General features: G+C 41.7%; 1 long non-coding RNA gene across 1 annotated transcript in view; it reads right to left on the reverse strand.

Moving 5' to 3' along the window:
• LOC128663389 (uncharacterized) overlaps positions 1–25,518 on the reverse strand; it is a 36,623-nt gene that overhangs the window by 10,619 nt on the left and 486 nt on the right. The gene's annotated exons all lie outside the window — the stretch shown is intronic.

A 25,518-nucleotide genomic window follows, 5' to 3' on the forward strand; every position in this document is an offset into this window, starting at 1 on the left:
CGGCCCGCCCTGTCACTTTAAGGCAGGTAATTTTTCCATTAAACTACAGTCACCACTGCACCCTATGGTTTTCCTTTCTCTGCATGTTTTCGGTCGAATGACTGGTAATGGCAGTTAGGGGAGGAGCTATATAGCAGCTCTGCTGGGTGAATCCTCTTGCACTTCCTGTTGGGGAGGAGTTAATATCCCATAAGTAATGGATGATCCGTGGACTGGATACACTACAAGAGAAATAAATTTATCAGGTAAGCATAAATTATGTTTTTTAAAATATTAATTAACCTCTTAATAACCGACGACGTGCAGGGTACGTCCTCTAAAAAAATACAGTTAACGACCGAGGACATACCCTGCACGTCGTCGCTCTGGAAAGCAGCTGGAAGCGATCCTGCTCGTTTCCAGCCGCTTTCCAGTTATTGAAGTGATGCCTCGATATCAAGGCATCCTGTATTAACCCTGCATGGCCATCCGATGCAGAGAGAGCCACTCTGTGGCCCTCTCTGCACCAGACATCGATGGCTGGTATCGTTGGTGGGTGGGCGGCCATCGATGGGCCGTGTGATGTGGAGGGAGGCGGGATCGGGGATGGGACCGATGGGGGCACGCACGGGGGCGCGCACATGAACGGGGGGCGGCGGAGCGGGCGCGTGCACAGGGCGGGAGCGGGTGGGAACTGCTACACTACTGAAAAAAACCCAATAATATAAGTAGGAGAAAGGGGGTATTTACTATTTAAAAAACAATCTAAGGGATCTGGGAGGGGTGGGGGGGGGGTTGGTCTTGGGGGGGGGAGCTACGCTACAGAAAAGGGGAAAAAAATAAAAAAAAGCACAATTTTTTTTAAACTGTCTGCCAGTATCCAAGATGTCGCCCATTAAGGTAGAGGGGGAGGGTTAGAGAGCTGTTTGGTGGGGATCAGTGAGGTTGAGGGCTAAGGGGGGATCCTACACAGCAGCATATATAAATATGCTAAAAAAACACACACACAAAAATACCAAAATATACCTTTTATTTTAGTACTGGCAGACTTTCTGCCAGTACTTAAGATGTCGGGGACAATTGTGGGGTGGGGGAGGGAAGAGAGCTGTTTGGGAGGGATCAGGGGGTCTGATGTTTCAGGTGGGAGGCTGATCTCTACACTAAAGCTAAAATTAACCCTGCAAGCTTTCTACAAGCTACCTAATTAACCCCTTCACTGCTAGTCATAATACACGTGTGATGCGCAGCTGCATTTAGCGGCCTTCTAATTGCCAGAAAGCAATGCCAAAGCCATATATGTCTGCTATTTCTGAACAAAGGGAATCCAAGAGAAGCATTCATAACCATTTGTGCCATAATTGCACAAGCTGTTTGTAAATAATTTAAGTGAGAAACCTAAAGTTTGTGAAAAAGTTTGTGGAAAAGGGAACGATTTTTTTTATTTGATTGCATTTGGCGGTGAAATGGTGGCATGAAATATACCAAAATGGGCCTAGATCAATACTTGGGTTGTCTACTACACTACACTAAAGCTAAAATTAACCCTACACGCTCCCTAATTAACCCCTGCACTGCTGGGCATAATACATGTGTGGTGCACAGCGACATTTAGCGGCCTTCTAATTACCAAAAAGCAACGCCAAAGCCATATATGTCTGCTATTTCTGAACAAAGGGGATTTCAGAGAAGCATTTACAACCATTTATGCCATAATTGCACAAGTTGTTTGTAAATAATTTCAGTGAGAAACCGAAAGTTTGTGAAAACATTTGTGAAAAGTGAATGATGTTTTGTATTTGATCACATTTGGCAGTGAAATGGTGACATGAAATATACCAAAATGGGTCTAGATCAATACTTTGGGATGTCTTCTAAATAACAATATATACATGTCAAGGGATATTCAGGGATTCCTGAAAGATATCAGTGTTCCAATGTAACTAGCGCTAATTTTGAAAAAAGTGGTTTGGAAATAGCAAAGTGCTACTTGTATTTATGGCCCTATAACTTGCAAAAAAAGCTCAGGACAAAATTTAGAAACTATTTAGCATGGGTGTTTTTGGTGGTTGTAGATGTGTAACATAGTTTGCCGGTCAAAGTTAGAAAGTGTGTTTTTTTCAATTTTTTCCTCATATTTTATAATTTTTTTTATAGTAAATTATAAGATATGATGAAAATAATGGTATCTTTAGAAAGTCCATTTAATGGCGAGAAAAACGGTATATAATATGTGTGGATACAGTATATTAGTAGGAGGAAAATTACAGCTAAACATAAACACCGCAAAAATATAAAAACAGCCTTGGTCCCAAACGAACAGAAAATGGGAAAGTGCTGTGGTCATTAAGGGGTTAACCTACCCTAACTATTATACTACAATTAAATTAAACTAGCAATTAAATAAACTAAATTACATATTAAAAAAACCTAACCCTACTCAAATTATTTAAATCTACTATTAAACCTTATTACAAATGACTAAATTACAAAAAAAATAAACACTAAGTTGCAAAAAATAAAAAACATTAAATTATGAAAAAAAAACACATTATCAAAAATAAAAAAGAATTACACCTAATATAATAGCCCTATCAAAATAAAAAATCCCCCCCAAAATAAAAAAAAACCCTAGTCTACAATAAACTACCAATGGCCCTTAAAAGGGCCTTTTGTGGGGCATTGCCCCAAAGAAATCAGCTCTTTTACCTTAAAAAAAAATACAAACACCCCCCAACATTAAAACCCACCACCCAACCAACCCCCCCAAATAAAAAACCTATCTAAAATAACCTAAGCTCCCCATTGCCCTGAAAAGGGCATTTGTATGGGCATTGCCCTTACAAAGAAAATTTATGCTTACCTGATAAATGTATTTCTTTCTCTTGTTAAGTGTATCCAGTCCACGGATCATCCATTACTTATGGAATATATTCTCCTTCCCAACAGGAAGCTGCAAGAGTCCACCCACAGCAAAGCTGCTATATAGCTCCTCCCCTAACTGCCATATTCAGTCATTCTCTTGCAAGCCTCAACATAGATAGGAGGTCGTGAGAGTCTGTGGTGCTTTCTACTTAGTTTATTCTTCAATCAAAAGTTTGTTATTTTTAAATGGCACCGGAGTGTGCTGTTTATCTCAGGCAGTATTTGGAAGAAGAATCTGCCTGCGTTTTTCTATGATCTTAGCAGACGTAACTAAGATCCATTTGCTGTTCTCACACATTCTGAGGAGTGAGGTACTTCAGAGGGGGAATGGCGTGAAGGTTTTCCTGCAGATAAGGTATGTGCAGTAAAATATTTTTCTAGGAATGGAATTGACTAAGAAAATACTGCTGATACCGAAGTAATGTAAGTAAAGCCTTAAATGCAGCGATAGCGACTGGTATCAGGCTTATTAATAGAGATACATACTCTTATAAAAATGTGTTTTAAAACGTTTGCTGGCATGTTTAATCGTTTTTTAACGTACATTGGTGATAACACTGTAATGTTGGTATAGCCTTAAATGCAGTAAAAGCGACTGGTATCAGGCTTATTAATAGAGATACATACTCTTGTAAAAATGTGTTTTAAAACGTTTGCTGGCATGTTTAATCGTTTTTTAACATATGTTTGGTGATAAAACTTATTGGGGCCTAAGTTTTTTCCACATGGCTGGCTTAAATTTTGCATAGAAACAGTTAACTGAAGCTTCCCACTGTTGGCTGTGGCAGTTTGTTGTGTCTGTTTTTAAAAACGTCTATGTCGTTTTTTTTTTTTTTTTATCTGTTTTTTGCATTAAGGGGTTAATCATCCATTTGCAAGTGGGTGCAATGCTCTGTTACCTTATTACATGTACTGTAAAAATTTCGTTTGTTTTACTGCCTTTTTTTCACTGTTTTTCAAATTTTGACAAAATTTGTTTCTCTTAAAGGCACAGTAACGTTTTATATATTTGCTTGTTAACTTGATTTAAAGTGTTTTCCAAGCTTACTAGTCTCATTATTAGTCTGTTCTAACATGTCTGACATAGAGGAAGCTCTGTGTTCATTATGTTTTAAAGCCATGGTGGAACCCCATCTTAGAATGTGTACCAGATGTACTGATTTCATGTTAAACAATAAAGATCATTTTTTATCTTTAAAAACATTATCACCAGAGGATTCTGTCGTGGGGGTAGTTATGCCGACTAACTCTCCCCACGTGTCAGACCTTTTGACTCCCGCTTAAGGGACTCACGCTCAAATGGCGCCAAGTACATCAAGGGCACCCATAGCGTTTCTTTTACCAGGGGATTCTGTCGAGGGGAAAGTTATGCCGACTAACTCTCCCCACGTGTCAGACCCTTCGACTCCCGCTTCAGGGACTCACGCTCAAATGGCGCCAAGTACATCAAGGGCGCCCATAGCATTTATTTTACAAGACATGGCAAAGGTGGTGAATAATATTCTGGCAGCAGTATTAGTCAGACTACCTGAAATTAAAGGAAAGCAGTTAGCTCTGGGGGTAGATACAGAGCATACAGACGCTTTAAGAACCATGTATGATACTACCTCACAATATGCTTAGTCTGTGGGTGATTTTTTTTTGACTCAGGGAAGATGATTTAACCTGATTCTGATATTTCTACATTTAAAATTTATGCTTGAGAACCTCCACTTGTTGCTCAGGGAGGCTTTGGCTGCTCTGAATGAATGTGTACAATCGCAGGGCCAGAGAAATTGTGTAGACTGGATAAATAATATGCAGTGCCGGTGTGTACTGATGTTTTTCCAATACCTAAAGAGGTTTACTAAAAAATTTTTTAATAAGGAATGGGATAGACCAGGTGTGCCGTTCTCTTCCCCTCCTATTTTTTAGAAGAATGTTTTCTAATAGTTACCACCACACGGGACTTCTGGCAGACAGTTCCTAAGGTGGAGAGAAGAGTTTCTACTCTAGCTAAGCGTACCACTACCTCTGACGAGGACAGTTGTGCTTTTTAGATCCAATGGATAAAAAATGTTTATTCAACAGGGTTTTATCCTGCAGCCCCTTGCATACATTGCTTCTGTCACTGCTGCTGCGGCGTTCTGGGTTGAGTCTCTTGATGAGGCTTTACAGTTAAGCGACTCCATTGGATGAATATATTTGACAAGCTTATGCTAGCCAATTCCTTTGTTTTCTGATGCCTTGTTCATTTGAATAGACTAACGGCTAAGAATTCTGTTTTTTACTATACTGGCGCGCAGAGCGCTATGGCTTATATCATGGTCAGCTGTCGTGACTTTAATAAATAAGCTACTTAACTTCCCTTCAAGGGGCAGACCCTATTCGGGCCTGGTTTGAAGGAGATTATTGCTTATATCACTGGAGGAAAAGGTCATGCCCTTCCTCAGGATAGGTCTAAATCAAGGGCAAAAAAAAAAAAAAGTCTAATTTTCGTACCTTTTAAAAACTTCAGGGCAGGTGTGGCATCCTCTTCCTCTAAGGCAAAACAAGAGGGAATTTTTGCTCAGTCCAAGGCGGTCTGGAGACAATCGGACCTGGAACAAAGATAAGCAGGCCAAGGAGCCTGCTGCTGCCTCTAAGGCAGCATGAAGGAACGGACCCCTATCCGGTAACGGATCCTATAGGGGGCAGACTTTCATTCTTCGCCCAGGCGTGGGCAAGAGATGCCCAGGATCCCTAGGCATTGGAATTTATATCCCAGAGATATCTTCTGGATTTCAAAGATTCCCCCCCAAAAAAAGGGGAGATTTCGCCTTTCACAATTATCTGCAAACCAGATAAAGAAGGAGGCATTCTTACATTGTGTACGAGATCCATCCAGTTCCAAGAGAGGAACAGGGACAGAGTTTTTACTCAAATCTGTTTGTGGTTCCCAAGGAGAGGGAACCTTCAGACCTATTTTGGATCTAAAGATCTTAAACAAATTCCTCAGAATTCCGTCATTTAAGATGGAAACTATTCGTACCATCTTAACTATGATCCAGGAGAGTCAATAGAGGACTACAATGGATTTGAAGGATGCTTATCCTCACATTGTGATGCATAAAGATCACCATCGTTTTTCAGGTTTGCCTTTCTAGACAGGCATTACCAGTTTGTAGCTCTTTCCTTTGGGATATCTACAGCCCCAAGAATCTTTATGGAGGTTCTGGGGTCGCTTTGGCGGTCCTTAGACCGCAGGGCATAGAAGTGGCCCCTTATTTAGACGACATCCTGATACAGGCGTCAAACATCCAAATTGCCCAGTCTCATACGGACGTAGTACTGGCATTTCTGAGATCACATGGGTGGAAAGTGAACAAGGAAAGAGTTCTCTATCCCCAATCTCAAGGGTTTCCCTCCTAGGGACTCTGATAGATTCTGTAGAAATGAAAATTTACCTGACGGAGTCAAGGTTGTCAAAGTTTCTAAATTTCTGCCGTGTTTTTTCATCCCATCCGCGCCCTTCGGTGGCTCAGTACATGAATGAAATCGGCTTAATGGTAGCGGCAAGGGACATAGTACCGTTTGCACGTCTACATTTCAGACAGCTGCAACTATGCATGCTCAGTCAGAGGAACGGGGATTACACAGATTTGTCCCCCTGTTAAACCTGGACCAAGAGACCAGAGATTCTCTTCTCTGGTGACTATGTCGGGTCCATCTGTCCAAGGGTATGACCTTCCGCAGGTCAGATGGGACAATTGTTACAATAGATGCCAGCCTTTTAGGTTGGGATGCAGTCTGGAACTCCCTGAAGGCTCAGGGATAGTGGACTTAGGAGGAGACCCTCCTTCTAATAAATATTCTGGAACTGGGAGTGATATTCCATGCTCTTCAGACTTGGCCTCAGTTAGCAACTCTGAGGTACATCATACTCAGTCGGACAATATACACGACTGTGGCTTACATCAGCCATCAAGGGGGAACAGAAGTTCCCTAGCGATGTTAGAAGTCTTACAATAATTCACTGGACAGAGACTCACTCTTGTCTATCAGCTATCCATATCCCAGGTGTTGAGAACTGGGAGGTGGATTTTCTAAGTCGTCAGACTTTTCTTCCGGGGGAGTGGGATTTCCTCCGGAGGTCAAGACCAAGCAGGAGAGGGCTTTGGTGTTTTTGACAGCGCCTGCGTAGCCACGCAGGACCTGGTATGCAGATCTGGTGGACATGTCATCCTTTCCATCACGGTCTCTGCTTCTGAGACAGGTCCCTCTACCTCAGGGTCCTTTCAACCATCTAAATAGAATCAATCTGAGATGGACTGCCTGGAGACTGAACGCTTGATGTTATCAAAGCATGGCTTCTCCGAGTCAGTCATTGATACCTTAATACAGACATGAAAGCCTGTCTCTAGGAAAATTGAACATAGATATGGTGTAAATATCTGATTGTTATGAATCCAAGGGTTACTCATGGAGTAAAGTCTGGATTCCCAGGATATTATCTTTTCTCCAAGATGTTTTTGAGAAAAGGGTTGTCAGCTAATTCCTTAAAAGGGGACAGATTTTTACTCTGTCTATTTTTTTGCACAAGCGTCTGGCAGGTATTCTAGACGTTCAGGCATTTGGTCAGGCTTTGGTTAGATCCAAGCCTGTGTTTAAAACTGTTGCTCCGCCATGGAGCTTAAACCTGATTCTTAAGGTTCTTCAAGAAGTTCCGTTTGAACCTTTTTTGTTCCATAGATATCAATCTTTATCTTGGAAAGTTCCTTTTGGCTAGCTAATTCCTCGACTCGTAGAGTCTCCAAGTTATCTGTGTTACAATGTGATTCTCCTTATCTGGTCCTTCGTACGGATAAGGTAGTCCTGCGTACCAACCTGGGTTTTTTCCTAAGGTGGTATCTAACAAGTACATCACTCAAGAGATAGTTGTTCCATGCTTGTATCCTAATCCTTCCTCAAAGAAGGAACGTCTATTACACAATATTGGACGTGGTTTGTGCTTTAAAGTTTTACTTACAAGCTACTACAGTTTTCATCAAACGTTCACCTTGTTTGTTGTCTATTCTGGACAGAGGAGAGGTCAAAAGACTTCAGCAGCCTCTCTGTCTTTTTGGTTAAAAAGCATAATTCATTTAGCTTATGAGACTGCTGGACAGCAGCCTCCTGAAGGGATTACAGCTCATTCTACTAGAGCTGTGGTTTTCACTTGGGCCTTTTTTAAATGTGGCTTCTGTTGAACAGATTTACAAGACGGAGTCTTGGTCTGCGCTTCATACTTTTCAAATTTAACAAATTTGATACCTTGCTTCTTCGGAGGCTATTTTTGGGAGAAAGGGTTTTTTACAGGCAGTGGTAACTTCCGTTTAAGTACCTGCCTTGTCCCTCCCATCATCCGTGTACTTTAGCTTTGGTATTGGTATTCCATAAGTAATGGATGATCCGTGGACTGGATACACTTAACAAGAGAAAACATAATTTATGCTTACCTGATAAATTTATTTCTCTTGTAGTGTATCCAGTCCACGGCCCGCCCTGTCACTTTAAGGCAGGTCATTTTTTCATTTGAACTACAGTCACCACTGCACCCTATGGTTTTTCCTTTCTCTGCATGTTTTCGGTCGAATGACTGAATATGGCAGTTAGGGGAGGAGCTATATAGCAGCTTTGCTGTGGGTGGACTCTTGCAGCTTCCTGTTGGGAAGGAGAATATATTCCATAAGTAATGGATGATCCGTGGACTGGATACACTACAAGAGAAATAAATTTATCAGGTAAGCATAAATTATGTTTTTTAGACACAATGAGTCCACGGATCATCTTAATTACTACTGGGATATACACCTCCTGGTCAGCAGGAGGAGGCAAAGAGCACCACAGCAGAGCTGTTAAATAGCTCCTCCCTTCCCTCCCACTCCAGTCATTCGACCGAAGTTAGGAAGAGAAAGGAAAAGCCAAGGTGCAGAGGTGTCTGAAGTTTACAAAAACCCACAACCTGTCTAAAAGAACAGGGCAGGCTGTGGACTCATTGTGTCTAAAAAGAAATAAATTTATCAGGTAAGCATACATTTTCTTTTCTTTTTTAAGACACGATGAGTCCACGGATCATCTTAATTACTACTGGGATTCAATACCCAAGCTGGAGTACACAGATGATACGGGAGGGAAAAGACAGGGAACCTAAACGGAAGGCACCACTGCTTGAAGAACCTTTCTCCCAAAAGCGGCCTTAGCCGAGGCAAAAGTGTCAAATTTGTAGAACTTTGAAAAAGTGTGAAGAGAGGACCAAGTTGCAGCCTTGCAAATCTGTTCCACAGAAGCTTCATTTTTGAATGCCCATGAGGAAGCAACAGCCCTCGTGGAATGAGCTGTAACTCTCTCTCGGGAGGCTGCTGTCCAGCAGTCTCATATGCAAAACGTATGATACTCTTCAGTCAAAAAAAAAGAGAAGTAGCCGTAGCTTTCTGTCCCTTGCGTTTACCTGAGAAAACCACAAACAAAGAAGAAGACTGACGAAAGTCCTTAGTCGCCTGTAGGTAAAACTTTAAAGCACGGACCACGTCCAAATTGTGCAAAAGTCTTTCCTTCTGAGAAGACGGATTAGGACACAAGGAAGGAACAACAATCTCCAGATTAATGTTCCGATCAGAAACAACCTTAGGAAGAAATCCTAATTTAGTATGTAAAACTACCTTATCTGAATAGAAAATAAGATAAGGAGACTCATACTGCAATGCTGAGAGCTCTGACACTCTCCGAGCAGAAGAAATAAAACTTTCCAAGATAAGAACTTAATATCTATGGAATGCATAGGCTCAAACGGAGCCCCTTGCAGAACTTTGAGAACCAAATTAACACTCCATGGAGGAGTAACTGGTTTGAACACAGGCCTGATCCTGACCAGGGCCTGACAGAACGATTGTACATCTGGAACATCCGCCAGAAGTTTGTGTAACAAAATAGATAAGGCCGAAATTTGCCCCTTTAGTGAACTCGTGGATAAACCCTTCTCTAAACCCTCTTGGAGAAAAGACAACATTCTAGGAATCTTAACCCTACTCCATGAGTAGCCCTTGGATTCAAACCAATAGAGATATTTACGCCAAATCTTATGGTAAATCCTTCTAGTAACAGGCTTACGAGCCTGAATCATGGTCTCTATAACAGAGTCAGAAAATCCCCTCTTGGATAAAATTAAGCGTTCAATCTCCAAGCAGTCAGCTTCAGAGAAACTAGATTTGGGTGAAGGAAGGGTCCCTGAATCAGAAGGTCCTTCCTCAACAGGAGTCTCCAAAGTGGTAGAGATGTCATTTCCACCAGATCTGCATACCAAATCCTGTGAGGCCAGGCCGGTGCTATGAGAATAACTGAGGCCCTTTCCTGTTTGATTCGAGCAATTACTCGAGGAAGAAGAGCAAACGGAGGAAACAGGTATGCGAGAGTGAAGGTCCAAGGGACCGCCAGAGCATCTATCAGTTCTGCCTGGGGGTCCCTGGATCTCGACCCGTATCTTGGGAGCTTAGCATTCTGCCACAATGCCATGAGATCTAATTCCGGCTGACCCCACTTGAGAATCAGGTTGGAAAATACCTCTGGATGGAGTTCCCACTCCCCCGGATGAAAGGTCTGCCTGCTCAGGAAATCCGCCTCCCAGTTGTCCACCACTGGAATGTGGATTGCCGACAGACAACAAGAATGGGCCTCCGCCCATTGAATTATTTTGGATACTTCTGTCACCGCCAAGGAACTCCTCGTTCCCCCGTGATGATTGATGTAGGCCACTGACGTTATGTTTTCCGACTGGAACCTGATGAACCGTGCCGAGGCCAACTGGGACCAGGCCAGGAGAGCATTGTAGAGAGCCCCAGACTGCTCCCCACCCAAGAAGGCTGGCATCTGTTGTCACAATCACCCAAGAAGGTTTGCGAAAGCATGTTCCTTGGGAGAGATGATCCAGAGATAACCACCATTAAAGAGAGTCCCTTGTCTCCTGCTCCAGTAGAAGCTGGGGGACAAGTCCGAATAATCTCCGTTCCATTGTCTCAGCATGTTCAACTGCAGAGCTCTGAGATGAAAGCGAGCAAATGGGATGATGTCCATTGCCGCCACCATCAGCCCGATTAACTCCATGCACTGCGCCACTGAAGGATGAGGAGTGGACTGAATGGCTAGACAAGTATCGATAATCTTTGATTTCCTGACTTCTGTCAGAAATATCTTAATAGACAGAGAGTCTATTATGGTTTCCAGGAAAGTCACTCTTGTGTGTGGAACTAAGGAACTCTTTTCTAAATTCACCTTCCAGCGGTGGGATCTTAGGAAGGACAATACCAAGTCCGTGTTGGATCTTGCTAGTTGAAAGGATGGCGCCTGAACTAGAATGTCATCCAGATAAGGTGCCACTGCAATGCCTTTTGCACGAAGCACTGCCAACAGAAATCCCAGAAGCTTTGTGAAGATTCTGGGGGCTGTGGCAAGACCGAAAGGGAGAGCCACAAACTGGTAATGTTTGTCCAGAAAGGCAAACCTTAAGAACGTGTGATGTTCCTTGTGAATGGGAACATGCAGATACGCGTCCTTTAAATCCACTGTGGTCATGAATTGACCCTCTTGGATTAATGGAAGAATGGAACGAATAGTTTCCATCTTGAAGGATGATACCCTGAGAAACTTGTTTAGACTCTTGAGGTCTAGAATTGGTCTGAAGGTTCCCTCTTTTTTGGGAACTACAAATAGATTGGAATAAAATCCCAATCCCTGTTCTTGAATTGGAACGGGAACAATCACTCCCAGAGCGGAGAGGTCTCCTACACAGTGTAAGAACGCCTCTCTCTTTATCTGGTCTGCAGATAATCTTGAAATTAGAAATCTGCCTCTGGGAGGAAAAACTTTGAACTCCAGTTTGTATCCCTGAGACACAATTTTTATTGCCCAGGGATCCTGAACATCCTGAACCCAGGTTTGAACAAAGAAGGAAAGCCTGCCCCCTACCTGATCCAGTCCTGGATCAAGGGCATGCCCTTCATGCTGTCTTGGAATCCCCAACCTGCTTCTTGGGCTGCTTTCCATTGTTCCAAGACTGGTTGGATCTCCATCCTCTTCACACGGTCGCTGCCGTAAACTGGAACTTCAATGCAAGTAACGTCATCCAAGATGGCATCCCTTGCATTACTATTGCTGAAAGATTTCAATCAGCCAATAGGATTAGAGCTGCTAAAATCCTATTGGCTGTTCCAATCAGCCAATAGGATTTGAGCAGCTCTCATCCTATTGGCTTTTCCAATTAGCCAATAGGAATGAGCTCTCATCCTATTGGCTGATTGGAACAGCCAATAGGATGAGAGCTGCTCAAATCCTATTGGCTGATAGGATCCTATTGGCTGTTCCAATCTTAGAGGAAGGAGAGGAAGAGTTTGTCTTCAAATTTCGAAAGGAATGAAAATTACTCTGACGTCCTTTTTGTTTATTTCTCTTATCTTGTGGGAGAAGATGACCCTTACCTCCCGTGATATCAGAAATAATCTCCTTGAGATCGGATCCAAACAAAGTCTTCCCCTTGTAAGGAATGGCTAAAAGCTTAGACTTAGAAGGCACATCCGCAGACCAAGGTTTTAACCATAAAACTCTGCGGGCCAAGACAGAAAAACTCGATATATTCGCTCCCAATTTGATAACTTGAAGGGAAGCATCTGAAATATAGGCATTTGCAAGTTTAAGAGCCTTTATCCTATCTTAGATCTCATCCAGAGACGTCTCAGTCCTAAGGGCCTCAGATAGCGCATCAAACCAATATGCCACCGCACTAGTAACGGTGGCAATGCACACAGCCAGCTGCCACTGCAGACCCTGTTGTACATAAATTTTCTTGAGTAACCCCTATAATTTTATATCCATGGGGTCTTTGAAAGCACAACTATCTTCTATAGGAATAGTAGTTCTTTTAGCAAGGGTAGAAACTGCTCCTTCCACCTTAGGAACAGTTTGCCAAGCCTCCTTAACAGTATTGGTTATTGGAAACATTTTCTTAAAAATGGGAGAGGGAGAAAAGGGGATACCCGGTCTCTCCCACTCCTTAGTAATGATTTCAGTAGCTCTTTTAGGAACTGGAAATACATCTGTATAGGAAGGAACCTCAAAATATCTGTTCAGTTTACTAGACTGTTCAGGGACAACCACCACTGTGGAGTCACTATCGTCCAAGGTAATCAAAACCTCCCTAAGAAATAGACGGTGTTCTAATTTAAATCTGAAAGATACCACTTCTGAGTCTGTCAAGGGGTAATAAACCCTCTGAATCTGAAATTTCTCCTTCAGAAGCTACTGCAGCACCCTCCTCTTTAGGTTGTTGAGAGGATACGTCTGAAACTGCGACAATGGCGTCCGATACCTCGCTTACTGAATGTCTGGTCTTTCTCTTGCGCTTATTCTGTAACATTGGAAATGCAGACAAGACATCAGAAATAGTTGAAGACATAAGAGAAGCTATGTCTTGTAATGAAATCCCCGGAACCGCAGGGCACTGCTTGTGAGGGTGGTAAAATTTGGGACGTTTGAGGAGAAAGCTGTGGCATAAATTGATCTTCAACATTATATTCCTGGACAACATCTGCCTTAGAGGAGACAGGCTCTGAAAAAATATTATCCCTATAACTCACAGTCCTTTGAATACATGAAGGACAAAAAAGGGATTGGTGGTTCCACATTAGCGTCAAAACATAAAGCACAGGTCCATGCTTGCACACAAGTTACCAAAGAAGTAATAAAAATTATCAAACTTGTTTGAAATAATTAACTGAAAAAAAACGTTACTGTCACTTTAAATTTAAAAACGGTTCTTTTTCTTTTTGTTGCAAAAATGAAACATTAACGTTATTTTAAGTTAGAAATAACAATTTGCCCCAAAACTCTGCACCTCAGCAATTCTGCTGAAGTGCTCCTTCCTGACCGAGTATCGTTATGTGTCTGTGTGCCAAATGATCTTTCCAGTCACTGAAATGTCTGCTGACAAACGATGCAGAAAAAAACACCTCCGTGTCTGCACTAGAAATGCATGTTTCACATGCGACTCTAGAACAGACCGGCTATCTGCGCACTGAGGTAAACTTGAAGTGCTTACTGCAATGGCGCAAAAACACCGGAAGGACCGCCCATCGTGGGCGTGTCCTTATACACTGCACATCCCTTACTGTGAAACCACCGAAGCCCCTTGTAAAACTCCTCAAAATTAAAATGACCGCTTTCTCCAACCCCAGTGCCCTGCCACATACTGCCTGCAAATATCTTTCCCCTAGGAAAGAAAAAACGATGTCCCCACATAAAGCCCCAAGTATAAGAAAAGAGTCCCTTATCTGTATGATGAGTGCTGTTATCCCCATAAAATCAGGTAGCACTTACCTTGTCTTCTTCCTGGCAGTAAAGGCAGCTCTCAGGTTTGAGAGGACCTGTCCCTCACATCGACCTGAGGAAATAGAAATACTGAGTGACCAACTATCTCAGACTAAAGGATAAGGGCAGTAAAGAAATTATGGGAGGCGCAGTGAGAATTATGTCCCACAAGTTCTCATTGCTCTAAAGCCACCAAAGCTCTCCTGTAGAGACTGATATGGACTACGGCTACACCCTAGAACAAAGTAGCACACTCTGGCACTACTTAAAAAATAATAAACTCTTGATTGAAGAATCTAATCTAACACCTCACTTTACCTCTTCCTATCACTAACGTAGGCAAAGAGAATGACTGGGGTGGGAGGGAAGGGAGGAGCTATTTAACAGCTCTGCTGTGGTGCTCTTTGCCTCCTCCTGCTGACCAGGAGGTGTATATCCCAGTAGTAATTAAGATGATCCGTGGACTCATTGTGTCTTAAAAAAGAAAGAGCATTTAGCTCTCTTACCTGCCCAGACCCTTATCTAAAAATAAAACCCATAAAAAAAAACTTAAATAAACCTAACACCAACCCCGACGATCCACTTACAGTTATTAAAGTCCCGCTTGAAGGATCCATCCAGCCGGCAAGAAGTCTTCATCCGGGTGGCCTCTTTCATCTTCATCCAGTCGGCAAAGTCCTCATCCAAGCGGCAAGAAGTCTTCATCCAGACGGCATCTTCTGTCTTCATCCATCTAGCGTGGAGCGGGTCCATCCTGAAGACATCCGGCGCGGAGCTCCTCTTCATACGGTCGCCGCCGTAATCTGGAACTTCAATGCAAGTGATGTCATCCAAGATGGCGTCCCTTGCATTCCTATTGGCTGAAAGATTTCAATCAGCCAATAGGATTAGAGCTGCTAAAATCCTATTGGCTGTTCCAATCAGCCAATAGGATTTGAGCAGCTCTCATCCTATTGGCGGTTCCAATCAGCCAATAGGATGAAAGCTCATTCCTATTGGCTAATTGGAAAAGCCAATAGGATGTTAGCAGCTCTAATCCTATTGGCTGATTGAAATCTTTCAGCAATAGGAATGCAAGGGACGCCATCTTGGATGACGTCACTTGCATTGAAATTCCAGTTTACGGCGGCGACCATGTGAAGAGGAGCTCCGCGTCGGATGTCTTCAGGATGGACCCGCTCCACGCTGGATGGATGAAGACAGAAGATGCTGTCTGGATGAACACTTCTTGCCGGCTGGATGAAGATGGAAGAGTCCGCCTGGATGAAGACTTCTTGCCGTCTGGATGGATCCTTCAAGCAGGACTTCAAAAACTGTAAGTGGATCGTTGGGGGTTAGTGTTAGGTTTATTTAAGGTTTTTTTGGGTGGGTTTTATTTTTAGATTAGGGTCTGGGCAGGTAAAAGAGCTAAATGCCCATGCAAATGCCCTTTTCAGGGCAATGGGGAGCTTAGGTTATTTTAGATAGTTTTTTTATTTGGGGGGGTTGGTTGGTTGGGTGGTGGGTTTTACTGTTGGGGGTTGTTTGTATTTTTTTTTTAGAGGTAAAAGATCTGATTTTTTTGGGGCAATGCCCCACAAAAGGCCCTTTTAAGGGCCATTGGTAGTTTATTGTAGGCTAGGGGTTTTTTATTTTGGGGGGCTTTTTTATTTTGATAGGGCTATTAGATTATGTGTAATTCTTTTTTATTTTTAATGTGTTTTTTTTTCGTAATTTAGTGTTTTTTATTTTTTCTAACAGCGTTTTTTTTTGTTTTGGTAATTTAGTAATTTGTAATAAGGTTTAATAGTAGATTTAAATAATTTGAGTAGGGTTAGGTTTTTTTTAATATGTAATTTAGCTTAATTGCTAGTTTAATTTAATTGTAGTGTAATAGTTAGGGTAGGTTAATTAATAGTTTAAAAATAGTTTATTTTAATTCTACAGGTAAGTTTAATTTATTTTAAGATAGGGATGTTGTAATTTTAATTTAAAGTTAGCGGGTTGTTAGGTTTAGGTGTTAATAGCTTAATTTAGTTTATGGCGATGTGGGGGGCTGGTGGTTTAGTTAGTATTAGTGATGTGGGAGGCCAGAGGTTTAGGGGTTAATACGTTTATTTGGAGGCAGCAGGGTCCGGGAGTGGCGGGATAGGTGTTAATAACTTTATTTAGGTTGCGGCAGGGTCCGGGAGCGGCGGGATAGGGGTTAATAGCATTATGTAGGTGGCGGTGATGTCGGGGGCGGCAGATTAGGGGTGTTTAGACTCAGGGTTTATGTTATGGTGTTAGGTGTAAACGTTACTTGTTTTCAATCATATAAATCAATGGGATATCTGGCAGCATCGAACATAAGCTTTCGCTGCTTTCAGACTCCCATTAATTTCTATGGCATCCGCGGCCTCCAGGGTGGCGGATTGAAAACCAGGTACGCTGGGCTGGAAAAGCCGCAAGCGTACCTGTTAGAAATTTGATAAATGGGAAAAAGTGTCAAATAGAGCCGAATGTGTATTCGGAACATCTGTAATGATGTAAGCATTGATCTGCATCGGATTGAGACCAGTGGATCATATGTTACGTCACAAATTTCAACTTTTGCCTGTCTTTAGGCTTTGATAACTAGGTTGGATCAAGCTCGCAACAATTACGCTGCGGAATTCCGGCGTATTTGCAGTTGACGGCTTGATAAATATCCCCCAATGAGTGCAACCTTTTATTAACTCAGATTATGTTCAACAAAATATTTTCGCCGGTCATTTTCTATTTTTCTGGGTAAGGTAGTGGATGTATTCATCGTTATAATTCGGGCTTGTATTTATTTGTGAGATGCAGGTGGTTAGAGAGAGGTAAGGAATCTATATTATTTTTTTCCCCCCTTATGATAAGATTGTTGTTTCGCATTCAATAGAGTGTATGCTGTTTAATACTCCCCAACGTACATAACCTGTATTATTTTACATGGAGATTATTCCATATGTGTCTCATAATCATTTGAATAACGTAATAGATTACAAGTGGAGTGCTAAATTATTGCGCTCCCACAAGCGGGCAAATTTGCCCGTTTGCAGTAGCCCAATAATTAACCAGCCATTATAAGCGGCTGGTTATAGCTACTGCGACCTTGCGGTAGAAATTAGCACTCCGAAAATTAACCAGAGATTAGATCTCTGGTTCATTTTCTAAAAGTGCCACAAATGCCCTCAAAATAGAGAGCATTATAGTTTTTATTTTTTTTTAAATTTAGCATTTTTTTTAATTAAAAAAAAAAAAAAACTGCACTAGGCCGTTTTTGGGATCTAAAGTTTGTGGGAGTGGGGTGTTAGAAAAAAAACACCACTGAAAAGTGCCTTAACATTGCAGTCTATGGGAACTGTGTGTTTCCATAGACCGCAATGTAAATATATATGTACTGTATATATTCATATACATTTATAATTAAGATCTGCTACCTATTGCTGTGCTACATACCTCCTTGATTGTGAGAGGTTCTGATGCCGTCTGTGAGAAATGTTTCCTAGCGATGCGAACTCAAGCTAGCATTCAATTGCGATTAATTGTGAAACCAGCGCACATTATCGTGTGCTGGTATTAAAAAGTGGAGTACTAATATTGCTTGCATGCAATCGATATTTAGTGCTCCATTTGTAATCTGGCCCTTTGTATTTAAGTTGTTATAAAAAAAATCTTGTCTCTATTTTTAAGATTAAAAAACAACAAGAAAAAAAACAATATATTTCCTCTGGCACACAGTCCGATCTAAGTAAGCTTGCAGGGTATCCTCTTTCTCCTGTTGCCTCCTGCAGAAGACCCTTTTGAGCTGCTGCCACCTTGATAACATAACCTCCAAAAGTCCTCAAAGCTCACATTCTTAGTCTGCTTTTTCCCAGGGGCCTTAAAAGCTAGTGCAGAGGGCTGCAGGTGGCCCGTCCCTGTAATTGACCATTAAAGGTATTTCTCTTGTAAGGTGTATCCAGTCCACGGATCATCCATTACTTGTTGGATATTCTCCTTCCCAACAGGAAGCTGCAAGAGGATCACCCACAGCAGAGCTGTCTATATAGCTCCTCCCCTAACTGCCACTACCAGTCATTCTCTTGCAGCTCTCGACAAAAAAGGAAGTAGCTAGAGAGATGTGGTGTTTATTTAGTTTATCTTCAATCAAAAGTTTGTTATTTTCAAATGGTACCGGAGTTGTACTATTTTAGCCTCAGGCAGAAAATAGAAGAAGAGTCTACCTGTGGTCTTTGATGATCTTAGCAGGTTGTAACTAAGATCCATTGCTGTTCTCACACATAACTGAAGAGAGAGGTAACTTCAGCTGGGGGAATGGCGTGCAGGGTCTCCTGCTATGAGGTATGTACAGTTTAAATTTTTCTAGAGAAAGAATATGCTAGAAAATGCTGTTAATACCGGCGTTATTTAAGGTAAGCCTGATTACAGTGATTTAATAACGACTTATATCATGCTTGCTGTAAAAGGTAATATTCTTATTACTTTCTCACATTACTGAAAAATAAAACATTTGCTGGAAGTGTTTTAAATGTTTTTTTATACATATTGGTGATAAAACTTTATTGGGGCCCAGTTTTTTCCACATGGCTGGCTAGATTTTGCCTAGGGTTAGTTTTGTTAGGCCCTCTCACTGTGAATACAGGGTGGGAGGGGCCTATTTTCGCGCCTAAATGCGCATCAGATTTTGCAGCTTGAGACATCCAATTTCCCTGAAGGAGTCTCCTGAACACTTGGGACCTCTCTGAGGGGTTTTTGTGCCTTTCAAAATTGTTATATGGGCAGGTAGGGCCACAGCAGAGCTGTGGCAGTTTGTTGTGACTGTTGAAAAACGTTTATCGTTTTTTTTTATCCGGTTTTGAAATAAGGGGTTAATCATCCATTTGCAAGTGGGTGCAATGCTCTGTTAGTCTATTATACACACTGTAAAAATTTCGTAAGATTTACTGCTTTTTATCACTGTTTTTCAATTTCTGACAAAATTTGTTTCTCTTAAAGGCACAGTACCGTTTTTATTTTTTGCTTGTTTACATTTATCAAAGTGTTTTCCAAGCTTGCTGGTCTCATTGCTAGTCTGTTTAAACATGTCTGACATAGAGGAAACTCCTTGTTCATTATGTTTAGAAGCCATTGTGGAACCCCCTCTTAGAATGTGTACCAAATGTACTGATTTTACTTTAAGTTATAAAGATCATATTCTGTCTTTAAAAGATTTATCACCAGAGGAAACTGACAAGGGGGAAGTTATGCCGACTAACTCGCCCCACGTGTCAGAACCTTTGACTCCCGCTCAAGGGACTCCCGCTCAAGAGGCGCCAAGTACATCTAGCGCGCCCATGGCATTTACTTTACAAGACATGGCGGCAGTTATGCATCATACCCTTACAGCGGTATTGTCCAAACTACCAGGGTTACAAGGAAAGCGAGACAGCTATGGGACTAGAAAAAATACAGAGCACTCTGACGCTTTAGTAGCTATGTCTGATATCCCCTCACAATATGCAGAAGCTGAGGCAGGAGAGCTTCTTTCTGTGGGTGATTTTTTTGACTCAGGGAAGATGCTTCAACCTGATTCTGATATGTCTACATTTAAATTTAAGCTTGAACACCTCCGCGTGTTGCTCAGGGAGGTTTTAGCTACTCTGGATGACTGTGACACCATTATAGTGCCAGAGAAATTGTGTAGATTAGATAAATACTATGCAGTGCCTGTTTACACTGATGCTTTTCCAATACCTAAAAGGTTTTCAGAAATTATTACTAAGGAATGGGATAGACCAGGTGTACCGTTCTCTCCCCCTCCTATTTTTAAGAAAATGTTTCCAATAGATGCCGCTACACGGGACTTATGGCAAGCGGTCCCTAAGGTGGAGGGAGCAGTTTCTACCCTAGCTAAGCGTACAACTATCCCCGTCGAGGACAGTTGTGCTTTCCTAGATCCAATGGATAAAAAGTTAAATGGTTACCTTAAGAAAATGTTTATTCAACAAGGTTTTATTCTCCAGCCTCTTGCATGCATTGCCCCGGTCACTGTTGCTGCAGCCTTCTGGTTTGAGTCTCTGGAAGAGGCCTTACAGGTAGAAACCCCATTGGATGATATACTTGACAAGCTTAAAGCTCTTAAGCTAGCCAATTCATTTGTTTCTGACACCGTTGTTCATTTAACCAAACTAACGGCTAAGAACTCAGGTTTTGCTATTCAGGCGCGTAGGGCGCTATAGCTTAAATCCTGGTCAGCTGACGTTACTTCAAAGTATAAGCTTCTCAACATTCCCTTCAAGGGGCAGACCCTATTCGGGCCTGGACTGAAGGAGATCATTTCTGATATTACTGGAGGAAAAGGTCATGCCCTTCCTCAGGATAGGTCTAATAAATTAAGGACCAAACAAACTAATTTTCGTGCCTTTCGAAACTTTAAGACGAGCGCGGCATCAACTTCCTCTAATACAAAACAAGAGGGAAATTTTGCCCAGTCCAAGCCGGCCTGGAGACCTAACCAGGCCTGGAACAAAGGTAAGCTGGCCAAGAAGCCTGCTTCTGCCTCTAAGACAGCATGAAAGATCAGCCCCCGATCCGGTAACGGATCTAGTAGGGGGCAGACTTTCTCTCTTCATCCAGGCTTGGGCAAGAGATGTCCAGGATCCCTGGGCATTGGAAATTGTGTCCCAGGGATATCTTCTGGACTTCAAAGCTTCTTCCCCAAAAGGAAGATTTCACCTCTCACAATTATCTGCAGACCAGATAAAGAGAGAGGCATTCTTACATTGTGTTCAAGACCTCCTAGTTATGGGAGTGATCCACCCAGTTCAAAAGGAGGAACAGGGGCAAGGCTTCTATTCAAATCTCTTTGTGGTTCCAAAGAAAGAGGGAACCTTCAGACCAATCTTAGGCCTAGATTTAGAGTTCGGCGGTAGCCGTCAAAACCAGCGTTAGAGGCTTCTAACGCTGGTTTTGGGCGCCCGCTGGTATTTGGAGTCATTGATTAAAGGGTCTAACGCTCACTTTTCAGCCGCGACTTTTCCATACCGCAGATCCCCCTACGCCATTTGCGTAGCCTATCTTTTCAATGGGATCTTTCTAACGCCGGTATTTAGAGTCGTTTCTGCAGTGAGCGTTAGAGCTCTAACGACAAGATTCCAGCCGCCTGAAAATAGCAGGAGTTAAGAGCTTTCTGGCTAACGCCGGTTTATAAAGCTCTTAACTACTGTACCCTAAAGTACACTAACACCCATAAACTACCTATGTACCCCTAAACCGAGGTCCCCCCACATCGCCGCCACTCGATTAAAATTTTTAACCCCTAATCTGCCGACCGCCACCTACGTTATACTTATGTACCCCTAATCTGCTGCCCCTAACCCCGCCGACCCCTATATTATATTTATTAACCCCTAACTTGCCCCCCACAACGTCGCCGCAAGCTACTTAAAATAATTAACCCCTAATCTTCCGACCGCAAATCGCCGCCACCTACGTTATCCCTATGTACCCCTAATCTGCTGCCCCTAACATCGCCGACCCCTATGTTATATTTATTAACCCCTAATCTGCCCCCCACAACGTCGCCGACACCTACCTACACTTATTAACCCCTAATCTGCCGAGCGGACCTGAGCGCTACTATAATAAAGTTATTAACCCCTAATCCGCCTCACTAACCCTATCATAAATAGTATTAACCCCTAATCTGCCCTCCCTAACATCGCCGACACCTACCTTCAATTATTAACCCCTAATCTGCCGACCGGAGCTCACCGCTATTCTAATAAATGTATTAACCCCTAAAGCTAAATCTAACCCTAACACTAACACCCCCCTAAGTTAAATATAATTTTTATCTAACGAAATAAATTAACTCTTATTAAATAACTTATTCCTATTTAAAGCTAAATACTTACCTGTAAAATAAATCCTAATATAGCTACAATATAAATTATAATTATATTATAGCTATTTTAGGATTAATATTTATTTTACAGGCAACTTTGTAATTATTTTAACCAGGTACAATAGCTATTAAATAGTTAAGAACTATTTAATAGTTACCTAGTTAAAATAATTACAAATTTACCTGTAAAATAAATCCTAACCTAAGATATAATTAAACCTAACACTACCCTATCAATAAAATAATTAAATAAACTACCTACAATTACCTACAATTAACCTAACACTACACAATCAATAAATTAATTAAACACAATTGCTACAAATAAATACAATTAAATAAACTATCTAAAGTACAAAAAATAAAAAAGAACTAAGTTACAGAAAATAAAAAAATATTTACAAACATAAGAAAAATATTACAACAATTTTAAACTAATTACACCTACTCTAAGCCCCCTAATAAAATAACAAAGACCCCCAAAATAAAAAATTCCCTACCCTATTCTAAAATACAAAAATTACAAGCTCTTTTACCTTACCAGCCCTGAACAGGGCCCTTTGCGGGGCATGCCCCAAGAATTGCAGCTCTTTTGCCTGTAAAAAAAAACATACAATACCCCCCCCCCAACATTACAACCCACCACCCACATACCCCTAATCTAACCCAAACCCCCTTAAATAAACCTAACACTAATCCCCTGAAGATCTTCCTACCTTGTCTTCACCATCCAGGTATCACCGATCCGTCCTGGCTCCAAGATCTTCATCCAACCCAAGCGGGGGTTGGCGATCCATAATCCGGTGCTCCAAAGTCTTCCTCCTATCCGGCAAGAAGAGGACATCCGGACCGGCAAACATCTTCTCCAAGCGGCATCTTCTATGTTCTTCCATCCGATGACGACCGGCTCCATCTTGAAGACCTCCAGCGCGGATCCATCCTCTTCTTCCGACGACTAGACGACGAATGACGGTTCCTTTAAGGGACGTCATCCAAGATGGCGTCCCTCGAATTCCGATTGGCTGATAGGATTCTATCAGCCAATCGGAATTAAGATAGGAATTTTCTGATTGGCTGATGGAATCAGCCAATCAGAATATAGTTCAATCCGATTGGCCGATCCAATCAGCCAATCAGATTGAGCTCGCATTCTATTGGCTGATCGGAACAGCCAATAGAATGCGAGCTCAATCTGATTGGCTGATTGGATCAGCCAATCGGATTGAACTTGATTCTGATTGGCTGATTCCATCAGCCAATCAGAAAATTCCTACCTTAATTCCGATTGGCTGATAGAATCCTATCAGCCAATCGGAATTCGAGGGACGCCATCTTGGATGACGTCCCTTAAAGGAACCGTCATTCGTCGTCTAGTCGTCGGAAGAAGAGGATGGATCCGCGCTGGAGGTCTTCAAGATGGAGCCGGTCGTCATCGGATGGAAGAACATAGAAGATGCCGCTTGGAGAAGATGTTTGCCGGTCCGGATGTCCTCTTCTTGCCGGATAGGAGGAAGACTTTGGAGCACCGGATTATGGATCGCCAACCCCCGCTTGGGTTGGATGAAGATCTTGGAGCCAGGACGGATCGGTGATACCTGGATGGTGAAGACAAGGTAGGAAGATCTTCAGGGGATTAGTGTTAGGTTTATTTAAGGGGGTTTGGGTTAGATTAGGGGTATGTGGGTGGTGGGTTGTAATGTTGGGGGGGGGTATTGTATGTTTTTTTTTACAGGCAAAAGAGCTGCAATTCTTGGGGCATGCCCCGCAAAGGGCCCTGTTCAGGGCTGGTAAGGTAAAAGAGCTTGTAATTTTTGTATTTTAGAATAGGGTAGGGAATTTTTTATTTTGGGGGTCTTTGTTATTTTATTAGGGGGCTTAGAGTAGGTGTAATTCAGTGGCGTATTTAGGTTTTGTGCTGCCCTAGGCACTCAAAATTCTGCTGCCCCCCCTCACCCCATCCTACCCAGGTTTTAGGCCTTTTTTAGCCACAATATTTTTTTGGTCAGGGTGTAACATATATAAAAAATATATATATATATATCTTTCTAAGTAGATGATCACCAGGGCTTGCATTCACTCTGGTGGGTTGATTTAAACCTAAATGCATATGCAGGGTGTACAGTTCTGCTGATGGGGGCGTGCCAAGCAAGTGCATACAAGTAATTTATTTTACTCCTGATGTCCTTTGTATGGGTGGTACGGACAAACCTGTACTGTGTATGTATATATATATATATATATATATATACACTAAATGAATATATACACATATATATATATATATATATATATATATATATATATATATATATATATATATATATATATACACTGTATGTATATATACACATACATATCCATCCAGCGCTATGTACTCATAAAATCATCAGTCACTCAATGGGAAAAATACAATTTTAATTTGGAAAGCAAAAAGACAATATCCTGTACATACTGTATATGTGTGAATATATATATATCTTAATTTTTTTTTATTTGGTTAGAAAATACAACATAAGATTTGTTTTGCTCTATAAGTTCCTGTGAGTGCCTATTCTTTTAAAATGTATATACATATTCACACATACTTACACACATATATTCACAAACATACAGACACACAAGAGGTAAGACAGAGTACTAATCTAAGGAGACTTACTTTCACTAATATATATGTTGCTAAGTCAGATATGATCCCCTAACACATAAACAGCAATGTAAAGGCTGTTCACCATTTTACAGATATTAGCCACATTGATAAACTATTAAGAGAGCAGAGAACAGCCATACATTACCAGCTGCCCAGCTACAAATAAGATAGGAGGGTGTTGTTATACTTTCTCCTCTCACTATCACAGGCATTTTAGCAAGCTCCGTGGTGGACATGCTTATTTAGTTACTGTCAAGTCCGTAGCTGTATGAATGTAACCCGATCTCTGTGCAGCTGGACAAGGTATAAGCAATAAAAAAAGAATTCCTTGTGCTGCTCTCATATTTACTTAGCCTCTGTAACTGTTTCAGAGGCAGAGACTGCTAGATCATCCATTGTAAAATAGCTGCAGTGTGCACACAAACTCTTTTATATGTTACTAACATATAAAAGAGTTTGTGTGCACACTGCAGCTATTTTACAATGGATGATCTAGCAGTCTGTAATGAAATCTATCAGATGGATCCTTTACCTCTGCCCTAGTCACTGTTTGTGTCCTTCTGTCAGCGTAAGTTTTTACTGCTGATTTGTGTGCTGGGGGAGGGGCTTACACGGAGGTGCTGTGTGCTCACATTTTAACTCCTCTCCCACTTTGAATTTTAGCAAGACCGTCAGTCAGAGGAATGTCAGAATCGTTCATGCTCCTCTAAACAAATGTAAGCAGACAAACAAAAGAGCTTAGCAC

The sequence above is a fragment of the Bombina bombina genome, chromosome 6, assembly GCF_027579735.1.
Source record: "Bombina bombina isolate aBomBom1 chromosome 6, aBomBom1.pri, whole genome shotgun sequence".
Classification (NCBI taxonomy): Eukaryota; Metazoa; Chordata; class Amphibia; order Anura; family Bombinatoridae; genus Bombina; species Bombina bombina.